At 53.5% G+C, this 13,180-nt stretch overlaps 1 protein-coding gene across 2 annotated transcripts in view; it reads right to left on the bottom strand.

Moving 5' to 3' along the window:
- Positions 1 to 12,590, bottom strand: part of EMP2 (epithelial membrane protein 2) — a 39,947-nt gene extending 27,357 nt beyond the window's left edge. Inside the window, exon 1 of one of the 2 annotated variants that reach the window (XM_027117424.1) lies at positions 12,472 to 12,590. The gene's annotated coding sequence lies outside the window, so the exon portion shown is untranslated. The remainder of the gene's footprint in view (positions 1 to 12,471) is intronic. The other variant, XM_027117423.1, reaches the window with a different exon arrangement.
- Between the last annotated feature and the right edge of the window lie 590 nt (positions 12,591 to 13,180).

The following is a 13,180-nucleotide window of genomic DNA, read 5'->3' as shown; positions in this document are numbered from 1 at the left end:
CACACACACACACACACACACACACACACACACACACACACACACACCCTATTGGTTCTATTTCTGGGAGAACCCTGCTTAAACACAGCGTCTATCCGTTGGGGTACCCAGCCCATACAGACTCACTAACCTGAGAGCTGGCAGGTCATGTCCTTTAACTAGGGGTTTGGGGGCAATAACAGGAAGGGATGCCCTCTATTAAACACCCAAGATCAGGCAGATGCTGAGCCAGCTAGGGAGCCATCCCCATGAACTTGAAATGACACTCTAACATTTCCCCACCAGCATGACCCGGGGGACGGTGAGGTTGCCCTGCTGGAAAGAAAGGCAGGCTCCCAAACCTCTTGCCCTTCCGACTGGGGAACCTCTGATGACGTGTGTCTGCAGCTATGACACAGTCCAGCCGTGGAATTGGGAAACAGACCCCACACAATGAGAACTGCAGACTCATGCAGTCTTAGCTGAAAGGCGCTGTGTGATCATGCAGAACCACCCCTGCCCCAGCCTCTGCCTGGATTATTTTTATAGCAACCAGTTTCCATTTGTATGGGCCCCAGGAATGGAGACCTCACCACTTCCTGACATGGCACCTGATAATCGGGCCCTAAACATTAGAAGAAGGTTTTCCAAACTTCAGTCACTGGCTTACCTCCTTCCTGAGTACCACCGTGAGATTTTACTTCATATCTGTCATTAAATAAACCCACTCTCTAACAGAAATACATGTATTTCAGGAAGAAATATTTTGCTCCTGGGAATGGAGAATCAGCATGACCTGCCACAGAGATTGATCGTGAAAATTAATAGCCACCCCCTGCAAAACAGTTCACAAGTTCTGGTTCAATGCTGTTGTCCACCAAAGGGCTGAGCGAAGACCTGCTCTGTCTAGTTAAAGAAGGAAAAGTAAGGTCGAAGAGACGTCTTCTCCTTGATGGAATCCCTGGCGGCCAGTGGTTAGGACTCAGTGCTTTCACTGCCATGGACCTGGGTTCGATCCCTGGTCAGGGAACTAAGATCCCACAAGCCATGTGGCGTGCCCCCGCCCCACCCCCCAAAAAAGGAACAAAAACAACAGAGTGTGACAGCCATAAAATGGAATACTACTCAGCAATGAAAAGGAACAAAAGGAACAACATACTACATGTACAACACCATGGATGACTCACAAAACCTTATGCTGAGTGAAAGACGCCAGACTCAAAGAGTGCATGCTGCCTGTGACATTGTGACTTATAAAAAATGTAGCTTTAGGGCTTCCCTGGTGGCGCAGTGGTTGAGAGTCCGCCTGCCGATGCAGGGGACGCGGGTTCGTGCCCCGGTGTGGGAGGATCCCACATGGCGCGGAGCGGCTGGGCCCGTGAGCCATGGCCGCTGAGCCTGCGCGTCCGGAGCCTGTGCTCCGCAACGGGAGAGGCCACAACGGTGAGAGGCCCGCGTACCGCAAAAAAAAAAAAAAAAAAAAAAAAAAAAAAAAAAAAAAAAAAATTGTAGCTTTAAAAAAAAAAGAACAAGGAAAACTAGAGTCGAAGAGGTATCTTCCCCTTGATGGAATCACGAGAGCTGAGAGAACATGAAAAGGGAACCACTTTGTCACTGAGTGATTTAATGTCATTTAATGTCGTATCCAGCAGCACCTAAAATCACTCTAGCATCGTGCAGAAAACAGCCTTACGGAGGCTCTGCCTTCCGCGGATTCCAATTCTCTCTCAGGTGGTCCCCATGTGCCCTTCAGTCCTTCCCACCATCCCCCAGCCTACTCAGGTGGGCCCAACCTGTCCCAGACCTAGGAGCCTCGCTTAGCCCCAGGGGCCCTGGCCCCCAGCAACCTGCTCTAGATCTACAGGAATTTCGCCAGTGGAAGTTTCTTAGGAGCCAGAAACTAGGACAGGACTGGACAGTGAATTAAAACCTGGGGAAGCAGAGAAACTGGAGGCCTCATCCACTGCTGCTGGGAGTGTAAAACGGCGCATCCACTTTGTGAAACAGTCTGGCCGGTCCTCAAACGATTAAACACAGAGTTATCGTAGGAGTCAGCAATTCCACTCCTGGGTAAATACCCAAGAGAAATGAAAACACTAGCACAGAGAACTATACTCATGATCTTGTAATAACCTACAATGGAAAAGAATCTAAAAAATAATATATATATGTACATATATATATATATACACACAATAACTGAATCACTTTGCTATACACCTGAAACTAACACAACATTGTAAATCAACTATATTTCAATAAAAAATTTTTAAAAAGGAAACGAAAACACATGAGCAACAGAAACGTACAGGAATGTTTACAGCAGCGTTATTCACAATAGCCAAAGGGTGGAAACCACCCAAATGTCCATCAACTCATGAATGGATAAACCAAACGGGTTATATCCACACAACAGAGTATTATTAGGCCATAAAAAGAAATGAAGTACTGATAGACTCCACAACACGGATGAACCTTGAAGACATTATGCGAAGTCGAAGAAACCAGACCCAAAAGATCACACAGAGTACGATTCCATTTACACAAAATGTCCAGAATAGCAAATCAAGAGAGACAGAAGGCAGATCTGTGGTTAATTAGGGCTCAGGGGGATGGGAAAATAGGAGGCTGATCTCTAAAGGGTATGGGGGGGTTCTTCTGGCCGTGGTGAAATGTTCCAAAATTGACCGTGGGGATGGTTGCACATATCTGTGGATATATTAATATACACTGAACTGTGCTTTTAAAAACTCATTAAGAAAGAGATTTTAAGAAGTACAATGAGAGAGCTCTGAGTCCACTGGAGGCTGGTATTTCAACACCCCCAACCCCCTGGGTCTGACACAAGGACACCTAAGAGCCCTCTGTGGCCCCTGAGGTGGGAAGGAGGGTAGAAACCATGGGTCAGGACCCCAGGCCTCGAGTTGGTTTGAGCGAGAAGTCCCACCCCACCCACCATGGCGCCCAAAGGTGACCATCCCACACCTACAACTGACCACCCACCCCCTAGCTGAGACTGATCCAGCCCCTCACTTTCCAGGACACCCCAAGAGTTGGGGAGCATGTGACCCCATTTCCCAGCCGTCCCGAGCACACAGTAGGTGCTACTCGAGGACATGAGCACATGGACCACTCACTCAGACCTGACCCTCACAGAGCGCCCCAAAGAGCCAGCGGGATGAGTCAGGACCCCAAGCTGTGCCCTTCCTTCCCCAAGGTCAGGGGGAAGAAGACTGAGCTTGCTTTCCCCCCCACACCCAGGGCGCCAGGATGTTTGCACGAGCTGTTCCCTGTCTAGAAAGTTCTTAGATCTGGGGGTGAACGGCTCCTTCCCTTCGTTCAGCCTCAACTCCAAAGCCCCCTCCTCAGAGAAGCCTTCCCAGGCCATCCAAGATAAGTGACCCTGTTTTATTTTCCGTAAACCACTGCACATCACCTGCTATTTCCTTCTTGATCTCTAGTCCCTTCTTTGGTTCTGTCTCGTCCCTCTTGACTGCAGGCAGGGGCTTACGTCTGTTTTGTCCCTGCTGTGTCCCCAGTGCCCAGGACAGTGCCTGGCACACGGTGTTTTGAGGGATGGTGACCTGTCAGGTGCTCTCCTCCCGACTCAGGCCTCACCCGGAAGGCCCAGAGCAGCGAGGAGGTGACGACCGGGAGAGTGTCCAGTGAGGGGCCCTCACTGGTGATGAAGGCTCAGCGCCCTCCTGTCCCTCGGGATTCTCACGGCCTCCGGCTCATCTCTGAGGGCAGGAGTGTGAATATTCTGAGGTCCCTCATCCCTGCCTGGAAACTGCAGAAAAAGCACCTGGGACAACACAGGTGAGGTTGAGGGGGGCTCAGGCCAGGCTCCGGGGCACACCTGGGGCCATGAGCCCAGGGAATGGGGAGCATAACTTCCCAGGCATCTCCAGACTTCTCGAAATTCCTGGGGAGAAGGGGAAGCTGCGAGTCCTTAGCAGCCAATACTCACCACAGCTGGGGGTGGGCACATCATCCAGTAAAGGGGACCTGGATGGGTCACCAATGGTGTCAACACTACCACCATCATTCTGCCCTGTGTCCCACCTGTACTATTCATGACCCACACTGTCTTTAAAACACGAGTCTCGGACTTTCCTGGTGGCGCAGCGGTTAAGAATCTGCCTGCCAATGCGGGGGACATGGGTTCGATCCCTGGTCTGGGAAGATCCCACGCGTGGAGCAGCTGAGCCCATGTGCCACAACTACTGAAGCCCGTGCGCCCTAGGGCCTGCGTGCTGCAACTACTGAAGCCCGAATGCCTAGAGCCCGTGCTCCGCAACAAGAGAAGCCACCGCAACGAGAAGCCCGCGCACCGCAACGAAGAGTAGCCCCCGCTCGCTGCAACTAGAGAAAGCTCACACGCAGCAACGGAGACCCAACCCAGCCAAAAAAAACCAAACCAACCACGAGACTCACTTGATTAATTTTTCAATGTGTATTATACCATAAATGGAAAATCGGTGTCACTTGCCAAGAGACTGACATTTTACTAATACACTTTAAAAAAAACATGAGTGTATTACAGTTTGTAACCTTGCCTGTATGCTACAGAAATCATCTCCAAATGCCTGTGGGCGTGCAGACCACACTCTGGGCGGGAGGATGATTAAGTCTCTTCTGGGCTCCGGCCTAGAAGAATGTGACCCCGTGTCACGCTCACATAAAGGGACGCTGACCGTGCCACTTGGGCCTGATGCCCTCCAGGCAGGACCAACTACAGGAGGGGGAGGGAGCCGCTGCCCAAGCCCCTCCCCCACCCCTCGCCCACCCCACCCCTGCAACCTACAGCTGGCTCCCCACCCAAGGTGTGAGGGCCCCCCTTCTGCCACCCCTCCCTGGGGTGGGCTAAAAAGCAGGAAGCCGGGAGGACACCCTCTCTCAGCTATTCATGCAACAGATATATTGAGCACCTACGGCACCCTTAGCTCTGGGCTGGATGCTGGTGTTACCCCAGGGAACTCAACAGATCCGGTTCCTCAAACAAAGACCATCAGAAGTAATGGAAGTGATTACCGATTAGACAGACGGTTCCTGTCCAAAGCAGAGTCCCAGAACACCCTTCTCCATTCCACACACATGTGAAATACAGGAATCAAGATGGTTTTGCCCAGGGGAGGGGTGGGCATGAGTTCTGTTCTCTGTGACCAGGCTGTTAAGGGCAAAAGACCCTCATGTGGTCCAGCACCCTTAGGACTGAGAAAGCTGACTTTGGAGGAAGAACACCGGCCTCCAAGACACCCACTGGCACATCTGCAGCAAAGGTACTTTCTTGGCCCAAAGGGGCAGGATTGTTTCAAGAGGACGCATATATCTGTATTGAAAAAGAGGGATGTTGATGGGATATATCCATCCAATAGAGCAGGGTCTGTGGGGTCCATGAGACTTGGGTTCAATCCTAACCCCCAATTTTTAAGACCCCATTTCTTCATCTATAGGGCAAGGGTAGTCATTACCTCATATGGTTGTTGTTCATTTTAAATGAGATGGAGGATGTAATGCACATGGCCCAAGCTGCTCTGCACCTATAAATGCTATACTAAGAGCAATGGTAAATTATTGCTATTAAGACTGGCAAAATGTAAGTCATTTTCTCCTATTCTCAAACACCAACCTAAAGCACAGTTCCTGGGCTTCCCTGGTGGCGCAGTGGTTGGGAGTCTGCCTGCCGATGCAGGCGACACGGGTTCGTGCCCCGGTCCGGGAAAATCCCACATGCCGCGGAGCGGCTGGGCCCGTGAGCCATGGCCGCTGAGCCTGCGCGTCCGGAGCCTGTGCTCCGCAGCGGGAGAGGCCACAACAGTGAGAGGCCCGCGTACCGCAAAAAAAACAAAAAAATTAAAGCACAGTTCCTGACCCAGGTCTTTATGTGTTTCTCTGAATTTTCTTCAAAGGCCCAGACTCCCATTCTCAATGGTCTCCTCGATACCTTTCCAGAGATCTCATAATGGCCCTATTAACACACCTTAAATGTACCACGTTGCCCCCTCCCCAAACCACCCCTTGTCTGTTAACAGCACCCAGACAGGAAACCCATCACGCCCGTGAGGGGTCCACAAAGGGATGTTTCAAGAGGCATGTTCCATGGGGGCTGGATGGTACACGTCCCGGTTACCTTGCCCCTGAATTACTGCACTGCTGCCACCTAGTCTGTCTACCATGCCCTCCCACTCCTAAAGTTCCCCGCCCCAAAACCTACAAAACTCGCACTGCTTACTGAATTCAGGGAAGACTATTTCATTATTATTGAACTTCACGTACACACGTAATCCGTGAATATATTCTCTCTGTTACAAACAAGACTGGAGTCCCGTGGCCCATTCCTTCCTCTCCTCTCTCCCCACGGCAGCCACACTGATCGATTCTGATGTATCCTTCCAGCCACTTTTCTTGCACACATGTAATAGGTACGAGGCCACAGGAATGCGGCGACATTTGTAAATAGCCTATTTCTTCATATATTGTTTTGCTACTTGCGCTTTCTTTTTTAGTTCAATAGTGTCTTATAGGTTTTTCTATATTGGTACACAGAGATGAACCTCGAGGTTTTTTCTCTGCGATCCAAATTTTTAAAAAAAATTTTATTGAAAATACAGTTGACATACGATATGTTAGTTTCAGGTGTGCTAGCCATTACATCCCATGGCTTAATCACTGGAGGTTTGTACCTCTTAGCACCTTCACCTATTTTGCCCCTCCCACCCACCCTGCACCTTGTTCTTTCTAACTTCTGTAACATGACTGATGGATTAGTTGCTTCTACGTTATTTCCACTTTTTTCCTTTTTCTCTCTCTTTTTCATCCCAACATTGCTGTGTGAACATCATCATGCCTGCCTCCCTAGCCAGGTTCATTGGGATGTGGAGGGAAGCCCCCTTCGCCTTCGCCCTCCCAGCTCTGCCTCCCAGCCCTGCGCTCCCTTCCCGCACCTTGCACTGCAGGCTAACTGGACGCTCAAGGCTTCTCAGGCAGGGCTCCCGCCTGCAACCTCGGCCTTTTCTTTCCCTCCCTTCTGCAAACCCGGAAACATCACTGCCCAGGGAAATTCTAGGGACTCTTCCGAGTCCACCTCCAGTCCTACAGCCTTAAGGAAACTCTTGAACACCACGACATGGGCTTCCCTGAAACCCCATCTCGTGACCCCGGTCCTGGCGCCTACATCCTTGGACCCACCATCCTCTTTGCTGGACTGTAACCTGCTTTGAATAGAGGGAAATCCCTCTTTGCCTACACAGCTCACTGCCCAGTCACTTAATAGCAGCCCTCAAGATGAGAGTGGGCAAGCCAGCCCCTCCCTCGGCTTTCCTTTGGTTCAAGCAAACCACAAATATCTCAAGCCACTTGCATGTATAATACATCAATACACCGACTCCTCCGAATCCTGGAACAACCGTCCAAGGTCATCCAGGCAGCACAATGACCCTCATCAAAGATGGGGAGGACTCCCTTGGAAACTGAGTGGCGGGTTTTGTCTGAAGCTGAACCTCGGGGCCTCTTTGCAGAAGACGAGCTTGGGTGGGGAGCTTACAGACATTTCAGGTTTAGTCATGTTGTCAAAAGGATGAACATCTCAGCCCCAGTTATGCGAACTCCCAAAAGGCAGTCAGTCACTCCTGCACTAAGGTTTGTGCCGAATCCAGGGATCACCTGTGCTTATTAATTATACCCTCCCATTATTTAAAAAAAATGCTTTAAAGTTTAAAATATCAACTTAAGTTTCACCCTACACAGTAGTGAAACTATGGGTCTGTGTGCTGTTTGTGTTTTTTTCCCAACTACCAACTGAGAAAAAGACATAATTATTCTTTTTCGTTTCATGTTCAGCTGTGAACTTTTTAAAACGATCTTGGTTACCACCAGTGATAACACGCTTTGGGAAACGTTCATTAGAATAAGATGAATGAGACTTTGTGTCATATTTATTCTCTGCAAAATTTTTAAACTAATTTCATTTTAAGGAAAGCGAGCCCTCCAGAGAAGTTTGTGATCAGAAGGGCCAGAAAGAGAAACCTTCAAAGCGACTTCTCTATCAGGCAAACTTACTTGCTCTTAGGCTACAAGCAATTTTCACTGAGGGACTTAACTTGTCCATCTCTGCATCCTGCAGGGTGATAGATGTTTCATATCCACATTTCTCAGAACAATCTTGACGCCAAATATCACACCGGCGACCGCTCCCTCAGCTCTAGACCCAGGAGTGCTAGGAAGCTTCTAGAAGCTGATGTCATCGAACCTGTCTGAGGAGGGCAGGAAGCTGGGCAATCTCTTCACCCTCTGTTCCCTTTTGGATCAACAGAAACCCAGCCTCCCCAGGAAAGTGAGAGCCCTGGAAATTCAACTATTCAGGTCAACAACTCCTTGTTAAACCCTTGAGATACCACGTGAACAAACCACGTGTCTTCGGATGGGAAGACGGTCCTCCTCCAGCCTCCGTCTTCCTACTCACCCCCGCCCCCAGGATGGACGACATCGTCAGAGCCCGACAGCTGTGGCCGGGAGCGACCCAATGCCAGTGGGAAGTGACCCACTGCCTGAGCATGGCTCCCGGCCCACCTTTCCCCGATCAGCATACCAGACGGACGACACATGCCATAAGGGTCCCTGACCCTGGGGACCTGGCCTGGAAACCCACTGACCACTCCCAGCCATCAAGCTCCTCAGCAGTGAGTCCCCAGACCCAGATCTCGTCCAGGTACTGCCGCCAACTTGCTGAGTGACCTCGGGTGAGTCACTCCACCTCTCTGAGCATCCTTAGCTAGCAAACTGGGACTTTCTAAGGCCCTTTTGTCCCTGAAAATCTTAGTCCATGGCTGCCCTGAATGCAGAGTGCTCTCACCCCTCCCACCCTCTGCCCAAGGCTTGGCTGCCTGGAAGAGCCCCAGTGGCTGGAGCAGAGCAGAGCTAGTGCTGCCATGGGTGTTGGGTTACCAGGCCGGCACTCTCCCTGGGTAGCAGCTCTGTCTCGGATATTTTTAGACTCCCCCCTCGGCCTGTCCCTAACAAAAGCCAGATACATCTGACAATTCGCCCCATGGGTCAGTCCTGCCAAAACTGCACTTTTGGGTCACTCCTGCAGGGAGCAGACTCCATCGCTCCTGGGGTGAGAAAGGGAGCCTCCTCTTCCCACCACCCCTATTCCTACCCCCATCCTTCCCTGGACAAGATGAAGCCAACATCCAAGCGTCAGGCTCCAGTTCTGTCTAAGGTGCCAGCTGCCCTCGCTCCCTGTTCCAGCTGCTGCTACCAATTGCCTAAGCCCAGTAAGACGTCCCCGGAGCCCATCCTCCTGCACTGGAGTCCTGTCACCGACCTTTAACTGCCTCTTCTGGAAGGACTCTGCTCCGCAGTCCCAATGCCTGGGACCGCACCCCACCTTTGGGGGATGGCTGTCACCACCCCGTAGCTGGGGAGCCCACCCCCATCCCGCCTTAGGCCGCGAAGCCCATGTCAGAGGCCTCACTTGTCCACAGAGCTGGGCAGCGGCTGCATGTTGCAACACACACACACACACACAACTATGTGCACCTCCCCAGGACAGTGGCTGCACTCCTGCCCTCCAGACAAATCCCGCCAAGCAGCCAGCAATCTACCGCCACCCCCATCTGGCCTGGAAAGGCATTCATGTATTTTTGTCTCGACAGACTTCCCTTCCTGGTCATGTCTGGCAGAGTTTACTATGACACAGAGGCAGCCTCAGCTGTGCCCCCTTCAACCAGGAAGGCCGCAGAGGGCAGGAGAGTCAGCACGCGCCTGGGGTGAGAAATTGGCCTGTTGAGCCTCCTGTGAATCACCTGTTGCTGGAAAATGGCGAGTCCGTGCTCACACACGCGTGGTTTCAGCTCCTGCCCTGCAGATATCATGCGCACGGCAGAGAAAGGAAATCTAGGTGAAACACTCACCTCCATTCCAGAAACAAAGGGCCTTAGACACTACTTGTGTGTGCAGGGGAGTGGCGGGGAGGGCTGGATGGTTGTGCCCTGTATTTACAGTTAGTGGCCGCAGACCCCTCAGCCCCTCAAGAGCTGTGCCCTAAACTGGGGCCGGGAAGCCAGAAGAGGGCCCGGGCCCTCCCCTCTGGGTGGGGCAGTGCAGTGTCAGCCCCACCCGGCTGGCCCTGCCCTCACCGCCCCCCCCACCGTGGGACACCTCTGCGGCTTCCAACACGAACACCTGTCCCCAGATTTTGGGTGAATCTCAGTTTCCCCACTGGAGGGACAGAGGCGGCTACAGGCTATGCGGCCCACGCCCGGCCTCCCCTCCCCAATTCCCGGCGGGGCTGGAGGCAGCTGATCCAAAAACCGTCAGTGGGAAAACAGGTTCCGCACCCTCCTGCCACCCCCACGCCCCTCCCTCTGCTGTGGCCTTGGTATCTGCCAAGGGCCCCGTGGGTGTCTGGGCCCTGATTTCCCCAGGAGGGTCTCCCCCTGACTCTTCAAAACCCACCAGGGCATCTCCGGGTGGAAAAATGGGGAGGGCTTGTGGGGAAGCGGATGGAGGTTCAAAGCCTGGCTCTTGGCACGTCACTCGCTCAGGGACCTTGAGAAACTGACTTAAGGTCTCTGACCTGGCTTTCCCCACCTGCAGCCCAGGAGTGGGGATGGGCCGGCGCAGGGGGAGGCTTCCAGGAACGCTGGAGGGCACGGGGCAGCGCGCTCCATCAGAGGCTGATGGAGCGTCATCATGGGCCTGGGAAGAGAAAGGCCAGTTGAGCTTCCCTGTGAATCACCTGTTGCTGGAAAATGGAGAGTCCGTGCGCACACACTCGTGGTTTCAGTTCCTGCCCTGAAGATATCATGCGCACGGCAGAGAAAGGAAATCTAGGTGAAACACTCACTTCCATTCCAGAAACAAAGGGCCTTAGACACTACTTGTGTGTGCAGGGGCGTGGCGGGGAGGGCTGGGTGGTTGTGCCCTGTATTTACAGTTAGTGGCCACAGACCCCTGTGGCAGCTCCATCAGCTGTAGCAGCTCCATCAGAGGCTCCATCAGCTTCTGTTCCCTTCCTCGTCCCTTCCAGCCTCCTGGGGAAACCTGGCTCGTGTCCCTTCCTCACCCGCCGCCCACTTCCTTACTGAGGCCAAATTCTGGGGAGAGGTGGCCAGCAACCGTGAGCGGATTCTGGAATTTCTAACTGAATCAAACTGAAGCACAGGTGGCTGCACACTCTCTGTTTAATTGTGGTAAAATATACATCACAGAATATTGAGCACTTTAACCACTTTTAAGTGTAGAATCCAGTGGCATTAAATACACTTACAGTGTCGTGGAACCATCACCACTCCCTATACCCCAAATGTTTTCATCCCCCCAGCTCTGTACCCACTAGCAATAACTCCCCATCCCTCTCTGCCAGCCCCAGGTACCTCTGCTCCACTTTCTGACCCTCTGAATTTGCCTATTCTAAGTGCTTCCTGTCAGTGAAATCATACAATATCGGGGCTACCAGCTGCTTAAGACCCTCTCCAAGCCCATTACCTTACTCCTCACTCTGCCTGTCACTTTTTAGACTGGGCTCTGCATTTTAGACACAACTAAGTTAAAAGATCACCCCACCTCACCCCACATACACATCTTTGCAGCTCGGGAGGGGGCACTGCCCCTTTTCCCAAACCTGAAACTGGGCTGTCATTCTTGTTCCAAAGTAAGAGGTGGGTCCTGTAGTCCGGAGGGAGGGCTTTGCTCTCTGTAGTCTCCCTCAGGCACAGGTGCCCCCAACTAACCCCCATTTATGAGGTTCCCATGTCAGTCCCAAATTAGGGCCTCCCTGAGGTATATTTAGGACCCTGGATTTGGGGAGAGTGTGTAGTCCTCCTGTATACGAGCTCTAGGCTCCCGCTTCTCCGGACCCATGGGTGGGGCCCTCGTAGCCCCCCAAGCCCAACCGGAGTGGAGAGGGGACAGGCGTCATCCAAGCAGTGCCTCCAGCTCCTCCTCCGCTCGTCCAACCTAAGGCAGTTGCTCCCTGCCGCTGGGGGGCGCAACGGAGCCGCCGCCGGGGCCGAGAGGGGACCCAATGACCCAGCCAGGGCGCAGCGGGTCCGGCGCGCTCCGTGAGGCGGGGGACCGTGCGCCAAGGCGCCGGGGGACTTCACACGACGAGAGGGGGGCTACCCGGGACTCCGAGAACCCTGGGAGTGGAGTTGGCGGGGGCGAGGGGAGTCGTCCTGACTCCTCCCCAAACTTTTCCCGCCCGCCTCGACGCAAAAGGCGAAGGAAGCAGTCCGGGGGTGGGGAGGTGGAATTCGGGGTCCCGAGCGAGCTCGGCGCAGGCGGGAAGTCCGCGCCCTCGCAATCTGGCAGAGGAACAGTGGATTTTCGGCAGGGAGGGGCCTCGGCCCCTCCCTGTCCGCCACCAATTGCAAGGACCTCTCTGGGTCCGGTAAGTGCAGTGGCTGGCGACCCCGCTGCCCCGTCGCTCGCAGCCCGGAGCCCCCCGCTACCTGCGCGCGGCTCCCGGGCGAGACCCCGACTCACCGGACGCTGGCGGCTAGACAGACAGTCGGGCTGGGGCGCGAGGCGAGGCCGCCGGACTGTTTTGAAGCTCTGGGCTGGGACTGCGCGCCCTCCCTCCTCCCTCTCCGTGGCGCCGAGCCGCCTCCCCACGTCCCCCCTCCTTCCCCGACCCCGCCTCCCGGGTCGTGATGTCAGGAGCCCGGAGAGCAGAGTGGGAGGGACCGCGGGAAGCGGGTGGGGGACACTGGAGAGAAAGGCCGGAGCCTGGAGAGCGCCCCCAGCCCCAGCCCGCCTCCCTGCGCTACTTGGGCCAAGTTTAGGGCAGAGCTGGTAGCGCAGTTCTGGGGAAAGAGGGAGAAATCCGAGCTTCCTCGCAGCTGGAAGGCATTCCGCGCTGCGCTCGCCCTTAAGGGTTTCCAGCTGCCCCTCCTCTCCTGCCCTTCTTCTCCCCCGTTCTTCTCTTCCCTTCCGGTAAGGGTTAAGGACGAGTATTCTGGAATCCGACTCCCTACTTTAGAACCCCTTCCCTGGCACTTTTCTTAACTTAGTGATCTCCTTAATTTTGCCTGCCTCAGTATCCCCTTCTGGAAATGGAAGTCACAATAGGACCTCTTTCCTTGGGTTGTTGTAAGGCCTGAAAGTGTCATACCTGCGCGGTGCCTGGTACATAGTAAGTGCTCAGTTAATCTTAGCTATGGTTATTTTTATTTGCCGACATAGAGTCCCTGGC

This window comes from Aethalodelphis obliquidens, unplaced genomic scaffold (assembly GCF_003676395.1).
Source record: "Aethalodelphis obliquidens isolate GAN/ISIS:26980383/991018 unplaced genomic scaffold, ASM367639v1 scaffold18, whole genome shotgun sequence".
NCBI classification, from domain to species: domain Eukaryota; kingdom Metazoa; phylum Chordata; class Mammalia; order Artiodactyla; family Delphinidae; genus Aethalodelphis; species Aethalodelphis obliquidens.
Note: the sequence above shows the minus strand (reverse complement) of the source record. Positions and strands in the feature narration are given on the sequence as shown.